Raw genomic sequence first — 13,063 nt, 5'->3', positions numbered from 1 at the left:
TGTAATTGTAATTCTAGTAGAAAAAAGTGTAAATTTAAGATGAAAAAAAGTGTAATAATTGAAGAAAAATGAGGAGACGACATTTTAAATATATCTAAGATTAAAATTAAAAGACCTCACATAATTAAACATGAGATCTTTTTTTTCGATCTACAACTTAAAAAATCGACTTTTACGATCTAAAAAATCGACTTTTACTAAAACAAAACTAAACGAGATCTAAAATTTTAAATTCTAGACAACAAGAAATCGAAATCAGCAAGGTAATAAAAAAATAAAAAAAAAAAAACGACAAATACAAATAAGATCCGAGAAAAAAAAACGAGAACAAATAAAAAAAAAACGAGATCTAAAAAAATCTACTACATATTTATGTAGATCTAAAATTTGTAAAAACAAACCACAAATAAAAACAAAAAAAAAATCGAAAATCAGAAGGAAAAAAAAAAAAACAGAAACGCGAGGTGGTGGTGCGGTGGATGGCAAGACATCACCCCCCACAAGAAACACCAAAAATATCAAAAAAAATTTAAATTGTCACAGCCTAATTGCATAGTGTCGACTGGTTGAGGGAGGTGTAGGTGTGGATGGTGTAGGTGGTAGGAGATAGATGATGGTGCGTGGTGGGTCGTGGTGCGGTGGTGCAGAGGTGGCGGTGTTGTGGGTAAGCGGCTCGGATCTCGAAAAAAAAAAAAAAAAAAAAGGGAGGTGGTGGGTGGACGGCTGGTGGTCGTGGGGTAGGTGGTGGGGATGGATGATGGTGGTCGGTTGAGGGAGGTAGTTGTGGTCGGTGGTAGCAGGCGGAGGTGTAGATGGATGGTGGTGGTCGTGGGGTAGGTGGTGGCCGGAGTTGGGTGAAGAGGAGGGTGATTTTTTTATTTTTCTTTGGGTTTTGAATTTTAGGTATTTTGAGAGAGAGAGGATTTTAGAAAGAAAGTGTGTGAATTAAATTGTGTGGATGAGAGATAATTAGGTGGGAGAAAAATGTATATATATTGAATTAGTGGTTAATTAAAATTAATTAGTGTGGGTAGTGAGAGAGTGGGTTTAAGGAGCTTTAATCCCCTCCTTTTTGCTTTCAATCTCAACCCTCCATCTTTCTCATCCAAAGGCTCTAATGGAGACTCATGGACTCAAGTGTAAGAGGAGGACTCAAATGATCTTATCTCTATATATATATATAGATATATATTTGCTGGTGTATGTTACTATGACTTATGGTTTTGTCGAATTTTGCAGTTTTTGGTTTGATTAATTGAATACCGATTTTCGCAATTGATGGACTGTTTCCCGTATAATGTAGAGATCTCTAATAAAGTTCTAATTGTGGTAAGCATCAAATACCTTCATTTCATTTCCCAATAGAATTCTACCGCTGCATAAAATATGGCCATCTTTATGGTTTAGCATCTACTCCCTCCATTCAACTCCACTTTACAACTTTCATTTATCACGTTTGCCAACACAGCTTTTAGACGATAAATATCGTTATCTGCGTGTTTGCAAATAATAATAAAAGTTAGATATTTTTAATGTACTCTTAAAGACGAATCAAATAAGATCTCACATGAATATATTTTCACTTATGTATCGAGAGAAAATTGAAGTTGAATGTCCGATTGTGAATAGTGCGCAAAAGAGAAACTTGCAAAGTGGAGTTGAATGGAGGGAATATCTTTTATTCAATTTGGTTCATTTACATATTTCTTCATTTTTTAATTTTCGTCTAAACTAGACTATTGACATTGTTTCTATCATTTATCAGCGGCCTTACCATTGTTTACTCTGACCAATTACTTTGAAGGTACATTTCATGGACTTATTTGACAATATCTTACTTAGCTTACATTCGTTTTCAATACACTTGTTTAAAGTGTCTGTATACATTATAAGAAAGATCTCCAATGGTTCACGTTTGGACTTGCTTGAATATTTACAAAATTATAAGCATGTAGCTTACCATTGAGTCGGAAAATGAAGAAGTAGATTGCAAGACGTATGCTTTTGTCAAGCTACATACTTGATTTTTAAAGAAAAAAGCTAAATTATCTTATTGGATGAAAATAAGAATGTGGGCCCATGCAAGCCTTTCTGAAGATGTTGTAGTTAAATCGAAATTGAAGCGTCGTCGATTGAAGTAGATTTGAAAAATCGATTTGACAAATCATATTGTAGTTATCCATTAGAGTTGCTCTAAGCTTGGTTTTGATTTCGTTGTTGCATTGGCTAATTTGATTTAGTTAACTTTGATTTTGTCTCTAATCATATGACCGTGTGCTATGCATTCGTTGTGATTATTGAATTTTTAGCTCCTCCTATACATAATTGGTTCTTTACTTTACAACGATTGGTTTTTAATTTTATAATTTAAAAGTTTAAGATCCCTTGAGTATTTAATTTTATAATTACTTTGTACACTTTCCTTTGTCATTAAGATAATTGTTTATGTTCATTTGAGTAGAAATCATCAAAGCTCTTCTCTAAACCAACTAACATAAGGTAGGTGCTCTGTTAATTCATTGTTGCTAATTAGCAATGAAATGAGTTTAATATGGCTTTTAAGAATTACTTATGCAGGCAAAATACTCCCTTTTTCGCTTAATCTCATCTCTCATCTTTTGTTAATTTACAATTTTATTAAAATCAAAGCATCAAAATCAAGTTATGACATTAAAAATGATGACCCAATTACCAAATCGATGCACCGGTTTCCTGGATACCAAACTTACAAACCTAATTTGTTTTTTTTTTTTTCATTATTAGCAGTTGATGGACTTAATGCTCAATCCTTGCATAAACAGGTAATTAACCTTTATTTTATTGATGATTTAATTATATGGGTTATAAAGTTTCTCACCTTTTGATGTATTATTATTGGTTTTTTTTTTGGTGATTTTGTGTATTGGAATGCTGAATGTTAGGTTTGTTGTATTAATCTTTACACTTGTAATGTTGGACAGTTAAAATGTCTGGGAATCAATATTTATTGTTAAAAACCGCCTTATAGTGTGAGGCAAACGAAATGAATTGCCAATAGCTTCAAAATACCTCATTATGTATCTTAAATAATTGAATGTAAAAATCCCTTAAGATACCCACCCACCATAATGTACCATATATGTATTTTAGATAATTGAATGTAAGGTCCACTAAGATACACATTCACCAAAATGTTGGACCAAAATGATTTGTATAACGCAATGCCGAATTGAATGTGTATAGTTTCCCTTTTACCTAATGCTTAACAATGACTTGATTTGAGGTCGGAATGTTAAGGGCATTTTCATAATGTATTCAAATGGCATATTAGAAACACCTTGAGATTTATTGGTTTGTTGTCCAACTAATCACACAATGACTCACTTAATCACTCTAGATTAATTACAGAGGATGGAAAAGAAAGGGTATTTGATATTTCACAACAATGTATCGGCAAAAAATACACATTCAAGGTGAAGGCCGGCATGAACAAGTTTGGAAATGAATGAGAGCTCAAAGGGCAAAAGACAATGACGACAAATGAGTATTATGAACAATCAACATGGCCAACCACCACAAAGAACGGATGAAGACAGGTTATGTGAATGGCATATGGGAAACTAACAATGGGGTGTACACACCTGCAGCTGGGTGGGTATAAGTGGTTACGGGGTGATATACCTAAAGTTGATTGGCACCCTGTGGTTTGGGGCAGAATGAATACACCTAAACATTTTTTTTTTTGGTTTGTCACAAATAACAACACAACAATTGTTCAAAATCAGGTCAATTCGTTGCACAGTTTAATAAGATTAGTGATTACATACAACAATTTAAAGTGTATCCAATAGTTCATCCAAATGTATACAATAAAACAACAAATCAACAACGCCCCGTGAATCTCACGGGTAATAAAACTAGTTGTATGTTGATAAAATGGTCTTATGATTACTTAATAGTTAAGTAGTCATTAGTAGTGTAATACTACGGATTTCATTAAGCTGTATACTCGACCGAGTATAGCCTACTCGGCCGAGTAGTGTTAATTGTGGAGTATGTTTTGGTTCTGCCGAGGAATACTCGGCCGAGTATGGAGAATACTCGACTGAGTAGAGGATACTCGGCCGAGTATAGCTTTACTCGACCGAGTATCCGGTCTGGCGTGTGTTATTTTACCGGTTTGATTAGAGAATGTTTAGGGTTATTTTATATTCAACGTCAGTTTCTAAAACATCATTTTCAACCCTAATCATTTTACGATTACTCTAATCACTCCCTAATCACTCCCTAATCATCCCCTAATCTCGTTGTGTGTGCAATCGTCGTGGTCCTTGCGTATAATCTCTTATTCTACTGTTGGTAAGTTTCATTTCCATGTCATTTGTATTCTTTTGGGGTTACTGTATATATGGAGTTGGGAAATATGGGGGATTGTGCAATGTGTAATTGTGTTATGTGGTTATTGTATAGGAGAAGACTTCGTAGAGGAGCCTTTCTGATTGTTCGGTTTCCGTTCTACTGTTGATTGCTAAGGTAGGGTTTTCCCTACTCAATTTACTGTTAATTGTTTAAGACATGATTGTTTTGTGATTATTGTTATCTGCTAATCATCGGAGTATGGGCGTTGTCATGACGGTGCTGGTGTGGAGATGTTGTGACAATTTGTGATCTTTGTGTGTTTGAGATTGTGGTGGAGTCACTTGCGGGAGTGGCTTCACACCCTAGTTCGCCCTCCGTGGAACCCGCCACGGGAGGGGATGTGCACATTAAGGGACGGGGATTGTCAGTCGCTCGTTGATGAGTGCCGGACTCGGTGGGATCGGTGCGGTCACCCATGGCGGCGAGGATTACCTGTTGCGATGGGTAATCTGGCGGGGCTACACACTTTGGTGTGTAGTCGGTTCTTGTGTGAGATAGGGAGACCGGGTTGGAGGATGATCAGCCGGTTACCTCGTTTGTTTGTCTTATATTGATTGAGTAATCGACCCGTTGTTGTTTGTGGAATCTGTTGTGATCCATTCGGGGATGGTGAGCGGGCTTGACAGTATTGCTAGTGGTGAGCTTGGGGCGCCTCATGGGAGCATTGTCATCACCAATGTAGCATCACCGTCCGAGTCTTAGTTTTGATTTCATTAGTTGTCGGACATTGGAGTTGTTTATCAATCGCTTTTGGATTTTGGTTTGATGTAAACTTTAACACTTTATGGTATTTTAATAAATGTGCTCGATTGACGCTTTTGATATGTACTAACCTCAGGCAACCGAGATGGTAACACACTTTCATGGTAGGGTGGTCCTGGTAAGGCATCTTGGTATGAGGGGGTGTTACAAGTAGTTAATTTGTATTATTTAAGTGTTAAATAATTAAATTAATATTTAATTATGTAAGATAATTAAATATAAGACTTATATGCATTTGTGGGGCAAATGTCGAAAACCGAAATAGACCCAATTTTGTCCACTTGGACCGGTTTTATAAAGACATTACATGTGTCTTTTAAGTGGCAATTTTCCACTTTGTTTTGCCTCCCATTTGTCTATAAATACTCATAATGTTACACCATTTATTAGGTTGAAAAAATTTGAAGGAAAATTTGGTCTTGGTTGCTTCATTTGGCCGGGTACTACTCTTCACTTTAGGAACAATTTTTCCTTCTTATTTTCTTCATCCTTTTGTATAAAAACAAATATAAATTAACTAATAATATTATCAAAGTAATAATATTAATTAGTACATCAAATATATATATATATATATATATATATATATATATATATATATATAGAGGTAAGATCTAATGAGTCCCTTACCTCATTTAAGTCCTTAAGTCCCTCTAAGGGCCATTGGATGGACTAAATGGAAGGTTGAGATGAATTTGATTAAAGGCCATTAAAAAGAAAAGGAAAAAAATGTGGATGGATGGTTGAGATTGAAAATTACCAAAAAAAAATTACCACTAATCAAATTTCTACACACTAATTAATTTTTCTTTCTCTCTCTAGCCCCTAATTAATCAGTTTTGAGTTTTAGATTTCAGAAGTGTAAATGTAATGTTGTATGAGTTTTACAAGTGTAAATGTGACGGAAATATAATTTTAACATTTTACAAGTGTAAATGTGAGGTTTTACGAGTGTAAATGTAACATTTTAAAAGTGTAAATTTGATTTTTTGTGACGGAAATTTTGAATTTATATAATTTTAACATTTTACAAGTGTAAATGTGAGGTTTTACGAGTGTAAATGTAACATTTTAAGAGTGTAAAATTTATTTTTTGTGACGGAAATTTTGAATTTATATAATTTTAACAGTTTACAAGTGTAAATGTGATGTTTTACGAGTGTAAATGTAACATTTTTAGAGTGTAAATTTGATTTTTTGTGACGGAAATTTTGAATTTACATAATTTTAACATTTTACAAGTGTAAATGTGAAGTTTTACGAGTGTAAATGTAACATTTTAAGAGTGTAAATTTGATTTTTTTGTGACGGAAATTTTGAATTTATATAATTTTAACATTTTACAAGTGTAAATGTGAAGTTTTACGAGTGTAAATGTAACATTTTAATAGTGTAAATTTGATTTTTTTGTGACGGAAATTTTGAATTTATATAATTTTAACATTTTACAAGTGTAAATGTGAAGTTTTACGAGTGTAAATGTAACATTTTTTGAGTGTAAATTTGATTTTTTGTGACGGAAATTTTGAATTTACATAATTTTAACATTTTACAAGTGTAAATGTGATGTTTTACGAGTGTAAATGTGGTGTTTTATGAGTGAAAATGTAGTATTTTAAGTGTAAATTTGAAGGTTTTAGAGTGTAAATTTTGTCCTTTGAGTGTGAATTTGGTCCTTTATAAGTGTAACTTTGTCCTTTACGAGTAAAACTTTAGTCCGACTACCAAAAAACGCCACCATCAACTTTGTCCTTTACGAGTAAAACTTTAGTCCGACTACCAAAAATGCCACCATCATCGTCCTTCCCCACCAACTCATATCCACAAAAAATATGAGTGCAAATTTATATAATTTTAAGAGTGTAAATGTAAAGAAATACGAGTGTAAATGTTAAGAAATACGAGTGTAAATGTTAAATATGAGTGTAAATTTAAAGAAATACGAGTGTAAATGTGAGGAGATACAAGTGTAAATATAAGAGAAATACGAGTGTAAATGTGAGGAGATACAAGTGTAAATTTAAATAAAAACGAGTATAAATGTGAGGAAATACAAGTGTAAATGTAAAAATTATGAGTGTAAATGTAAAGAAATACGAGTGTAAATGTAAAGAAATATAAGTGTAAATGTGAAGAAAAACCAGTGTAAATGTAAAAATCTACTATGTATTTATCGATCTAAAAGTGTAAATACTAAAACTAAATCAAAAAACCGATCGCCAACATAAAAACCCTATCTCTCTCATTAAATACGAGTGTAAATCTTAAGAAATATATATAAAAAACCAGATCCAAACAAATACAATATAATAACAAAACGATATTTGAAATACGAGATTTGAAATCTATAACAAGACGATATCTAATATAAAGGAAATCAAAAAAAAAAAAAAAAAAAAAAAAAAAAACAAATGACAAACAACACACCACACCAAACCCAAAAAAATGAAATAGGAAAATAAAAACAAAACAAAACTTCAACAACACCGACACACATCACGTTACATCGACATCAACCCCATACATCGACATACACCGACACACAATAGTACACAAACAACATCTCAGATCTCGTTTTTTTTTTTGTAATGGTGTTGTTGGCGGTGGTGGTGCGGTAAAGGTGGGATGGTGGAGAGGAGGGAGTGGTAGTTGTTTGCGTGAGTTGGTGCTGGAGTGCGGTGGTCAGAGGTGCGTCGTGGGGGTGGTTGGGTGGTGTGTGCGCCTTTGTGTGAAGGGAGGTGGGTGTCGATGGTAGGTGTTGTGAGGCAGCGGGGTGGTGGTGGTTGTCGGGGTGTGTGTAGGTGGTGGTCGGGTGGAGGTCGGGTGGAGGTCGTGGGGCCAGATCTGGACAAAATAGAAGGAGAGGGAGGTGGTGGTGTCGGGTGGTTGTGGTGTTGGAGAAGGGGAGATGAGGTGCGGGAAAAGGTGTCGGGTGGTTCTGGTGTTGGAGAATGGGAGAGGAGGTGTTTGGGAGTTTCGGCCATGGTGGTGTGTCAGGGGAGGTTTTCAGAGGAGGAGGAAGTGAGGAGGATGTGGTTGTCGTCGTGGAGAAGGGACGATTTGGTTGTCGGCGTGGTGTTTGTTGCGAGGAAGTGAGGTGGCAGAAAAAGGGTGGTTGTTGTCGGTGGAGTTGGACGGTGGATTGGTGGGCGTGGGTGGGTGGCGGTGGAGGTGGATGGTGGAGTCGGGTTGGTGAGGAAGAGGGAGAATATTTTTTTAAATTATTTGGTTTTTGAATTTTGTTGGATTTTTGAGAGGATTTCAGTTTTTTTTGGTTTTTAGAGAGATGGGGGGGAGGATAATTGTGAGATGAGAGAGAAGTGGGTGGAAAAAGAAGGGTTTTATAGTGCAATTAGGGTTTGATTAGTGATGGTAGAGAGGGAAAGGGATTAATTAGTATCAATCCCCTTATTTTAGCCTTAATCCCCTACTTTTTCCCTTCAATCTCAACCTCTCATCTCATCTTTTCAATGGCCCTCAAGAGGACTTAGGGACTCAAAGGTTGGAGGTGGACTCACTTGATCTCTTCTCTCTCTCTCTCTCTCTCTCTATATATATATATATATATATATATATATATATATATATATATATAGGTGGATCCTATGAGAACGAACACTCGGGAGAACGGTGAGAACGCATATCTACCATTAGATTAGACAAATATGAATGGTTAAGATTAAATTTAAAATTACCCTTAATTAAACGCAAACCACTCTCCTCCATGATTTCATATTTACCTCTTGTGAGATGCCATTAAGAAACGTCGTCGGAGCTCCGGCAAGACGCTCGTCGGAGAATTTCGCCATCCCCGCCACATATGATCGCCGGAGCATCGACCACGGTGACAATCGTCGTCCCTCCTTGCGTGCCCCTCCCTTATCATCGTGGCACAATAACCGTGGCACCGGCGTCATCACACCCTCCGGCAGAGGATCGCACTTTCCGGAACGGAATTCCCTTCATGAGAGTAGTCGGTGGTCTACATTTAGTTGACGATGTTGTATTGTTGTAACAAATGTGCGATGGTAGGTAAAGGTGATATTTTGATATTTAGTGGTGAATACCAAAGAATGTTCTCGTAATGAGCTTAACAACGAGTTTAGTGTGATGGGCAATGATAGTGGGGATGTGTGTTAAAGCTCAAAATGCACTTTGCTTCTTTAAATGCTTTTTTTTTTTTTTTTTTGGTGACGAGGGGTTGAATCCCCCCGGATACATATAATACCCTGCAAACCACGTGTGCCATATAAGACATCCTATTTAGGATGACAAAAAATCATGAAAGACTCCGTGTAGGGAGTCGAACTCGGGACCTCTCAATTCATTGCCATTGCAATGCTTTGAGGCACTCCCGCACTCCACTACACTCAAGCCACTTTGGTTTAAATGCTTTTTCTATTTTGTCAAATAGACACTAAACATTCATTTCTACATTTACGAGGGTATTAGGTACACATTACACTTATTGTTTAAAAAAAAAAAAACAAGAAAACTATGAAATTAACTTATAGTTATAATAGAATTTTAATACTTACATTAAAGTATTACCCGTTAGATACATCAAATATATCTAAACTTAAATGATATAATCCTCAGATACATACTCAGAACAAATATTATTAGATACAATAAATAAAGTGATAGATACATTAAAACTACAATTAGGTACGTCAAATTGCTTTTTAATTACATTTAAATTATTAGTGGTTAAAAAATCGCCTCTTTTTGTCCCAATCAGTTATTTTTCCTTTTTCCTTCTTTGTGAGATGTATTATGAAGGCTAATTAAATAATTGAGACGGAAGGAGTACATTAAGAATAATACGAAGTACTAAATACATAGATTTACTTTCTAGATACATTACAACTTTCTCCAGGTACATGAAATTATTACTACCTCCATTCAACTTTTATCACCCCACCTTAATATAATAATCCTCACAGATATTGAAAAAGTGAGGTTATAAAAATTAAATGGAGGAAGTATTTGGTTACATAATATTTTTTTTCACTTAGGTACATTAAAATAACCTTACATCAAATTAATTCTACACTCAATAACAATGTTTGGACGTATTTATCTATCTATACAACTTTTTCTTGACCGACTTCCGTCTCCTTCTCTAACAATGTTTGGACGTACTTATCTATCTATACAACTTTTTCTTGACTGAGTTCCACCTCCTTCTCTAGTCTTGATCAAATGTAAACTTATTAAAAAAAAATGATCCCAAACTATATTTACTCCTAGTGGCAATGTCTGATCAATCCGACAGTTAGAAAAAAATTCAAAATTTCACTGATGCCCTCAGGAATTAAGGGAAGTGAGAAGATAAAGTTGAAAAAGATGTTCACCAAAAGCCGGTGACCACCACCACCACCAAACGCAGGCGAACTTTCCGACCTTCTATATGTCTCCTGAGAATTTACCGGCGAAGGCTTGCTCTACATCTTATTACACCATTTGCGACCTCTTTCTCTTCTCCGTCTTCACAGTGGCACCAGAATCCGGCGACCACCACTCATCAAGTATCCAATATCCTGCTGCCAGAGCTCCAGTGAGACCGTCGTTGGACTTCGAAAGTTTACCCTACAATGGCTTCTTAATTAATGTTGCCAGCGATCTCTTCATTGTCACCTTTGTTTTCTCCTTCCAACCATCATGTGTCGGAAATCTATTCATATCTCTAATCGAATTTCTTTTCGTGTCAAACCTGACCATCTCAAGCATATCAACCCTTCACCCGTGTTTGACCGTGCCTAACATTCTTCCTCTTCTGTAAACTTGACCACAAAATCATTTTAATCTAAATGAAATTAGTGTATCTACATTCTATATTTATGAATCTCAAACCCATTTTAATGTACCTATAACTAGTTTTGTGTATTAATGCTAGATACATTCTCTACCCATCTTCAACTCCCCAATCTTACACAATCTACTACCACAATTGTGAGTGAGTAAACAGAAACCTCCATACGAGAATTAACCATTCGATGAAAAAACTCAAATGCTAAATCCATCTTATCAGCTTCAACCATGGCGTGTAAAAAAACAGAACATGTATGCTCATCAGGTTCAACTGCTTTCTCAAGCATATACTCAAACGTGGTAGAAGCCATATCAAACAAGTAAACAACCCCTGATCAGAATACTTCTTAAGCAATATGTTCAGCATTTTTGTAATTATCTTTGATGCATTGCAATACTTTTCGATATGATGGACAAAATCGGTAAATGGGTACCTGTAGTTATGATGAAAGTAGTATTTATTATACTTTTGTGAATTCAAACAAGGGTACTTCTATATATCGACCAAACGTGAGTCAAACAACAATTCACAGCAAACTAGGACAAGGGTATCTTCGGAAGGGGACTGAAAAACAAATTGAAGCAAAATGAGACTAGAGTAGCTCTAGTTTCAACAAAAAATGCAAGATTTAAACAACAATTTGCAGTAAAATGAGAAAAGGATACCTCTGAAATTGACGAAATGGGAGTTAGACAACAATTTGAAGCAAATGAGAAAAGGGTACTCTAATTTCATCGGAAAACAAATGAAGACTAAACAACAACTTGCAGCAAAATGAAAAAAAGGTAGCTCTAATTTCAACAAAATTGAAAATCTTTATGATGCACGTACACTAACCATTGATGGATCTAGCCACTATTTTAATTTATCTTAACATAGATACACACAATTAGTTATTGGGTACATTAAAATCGGGTTAAGATACATCAATATAAAAAACTGATAAATTAATTTCGTGTACCATAAATTACGTCAGAGATGTTTGTCAGTGATTCGCCGGCAATGCCCGTGGTCGGTGGCGGCGACAGAAAGTGATGGACTAATGGGTGATTAGAGCTTAAGGAGGGAGAAAAAGTTAGGGTAAGATAAGATGAGATGGCCGTGAATTTATTTCATCCCGATGGCGACATGGTGATGTAACAGCGTCTGGGTTGTCTGGGAAGGTGCGTCGTCTGGCTGTCTGAGCTGTTTCCGGCGATGACATCATATATCAATATATAATATGGGTTGTTTCCGGCGACTAAGATAAAGAGACAGGAACAGGAGTGGCCGCCGGCATATGGGGGTGGTGATTGTGTCGTCGGCTTCGTGTGTTTATGGTAGTGGTGGTGGCTGGTCGTGGTGGCCGCCGTCTGATGATCGTTGATGTGGTGGTGAGGAGAGAGGAAGTGTTGACTTAATTAGGAATAGGTGTGTTATACGTAAAAAAATTGGTTATGATTTGGATTATCTCACACGTGACTTGTTTTTTAATCTAATGATTTTGGTTAGTTTCACCGAATGTTAATTCACCTGATCCTAAATATATATATATATATATATATATATATATATATATATATATATATATATATATAGAGGTGGGATCCTAGTGAGAACGATCACTCGGTGAAATCTGATGAACATACTAATTTAACCAACTTACAAAAAAATATCTCGCGCGTGTAACTACCCCAAATTTATACCCCACCCTCGCCTTCTCTCTCCTCATGTTTATCATTTTAAATCAGATTCACTGGCACTCATATTCAATCGACTCACCACGCTCCCACCGCCCATTGCTTCACCCTCAGCCACTATGACCACCACCGACACCACCCAGAGGTCAGCACCACGCCAGCACGACCAACAACAGCACAACTTGCCGTTTAACCGTTTTTTCTCTTATGAAGCGTAAAATCAATCATCTTCGGAGACCAAGGCGGTTGTTATGGTTGTTGTGTTGGCGACGGATAGAGAAAGGGTTTGAGGATTGAGAATAAGCATAAACCACCGCGGATAGTGACAACGTAATCACGGCAGTCGCCGGCGACAAATATCTCACCTCCTTTTCTTCGTTTGTTTCCCATATATTTTGATGTATCTACA

The 13,063-nt window shown here is 35.9% G+C and overlaps 1 long non-coding RNA gene across 1 annotated transcript; it reads right to left on the bottom strand.

The window, feature by feature from the left end:
- Positions 1–9,970: 9,970 nt before the first annotated feature.
- On the bottom strand, positions 9,971–12,462 carry LOC141639462 (uncharacterized). Its single transcript, XR_012542535.1, has 2 exons — positions 11,937–12,462; positions 9,971–11,408 (listed from the first exon to the last, which is right to left on the bottom strand). It is a non-coding gene; the product is annotated as an uncharacterized LOC141639462 (long non-coding RNA).
- Positions 12,463–13,063: the final 601 nt, after the last annotated feature.

The sequence above is a fragment of the Silene latifolia genome, unplaced genomic scaffold, assembly GCF_048544455.1.
Source record: "Silene latifolia isolate original U9 population unplaced genomic scaffold, ASM4854445v1 scaffold_399, whole genome shotgun sequence".
Taxonomy (NCBI): Eukaryota; Viridiplantae; Streptophyta; class Magnoliopsida; order Caryophyllales; family Caryophyllaceae; genus Silene; species Silene latifolia.
Note: the sequence above shows the minus strand (reverse complement) of the source record. Positions and strands in the feature narration are given on the sequence as shown.